This window comes from Tarenaya hassleriana, unplaced genomic scaffold (assembly GCF_000463585.1).
Source record: "Tarenaya hassleriana unplaced genomic scaffold, ASM46358v1 Cleome56, whole genome shotgun sequence".
NCBI classification, from domain to species: domain Eukaryota; kingdom Viridiplantae; phylum Streptophyta; class Magnoliopsida; order Brassicales; family Cleomaceae; genus Tarenaya; species Tarenaya hassleriana.
In genome coordinates, this window is record NW_010968188.1 from 553,381 (window position 1) to 553,597 (window position 217).

Below are 217 nucleotides of genomic sequence, written 5' to 3' on the forward strand. Positions count from 1 at the left end.
CGGATCTGAATTGGGACCGAAACGACGAAGAACGTGATCTGATCGCGTTTTTCCACCTAGACCGAACGGTCTGGTCCTCTGGACCGGACGGTCTAGGGTTTGTCGTCTCCCTGGACTAAATGACCTCAGTCCGTTCGGACTAAGATGTTGGACCGAACGGACTAAGGTGTGTAGACCGAACGGACTGCTTAGCCAGTCCGTCCGGTCTAAGTCACTA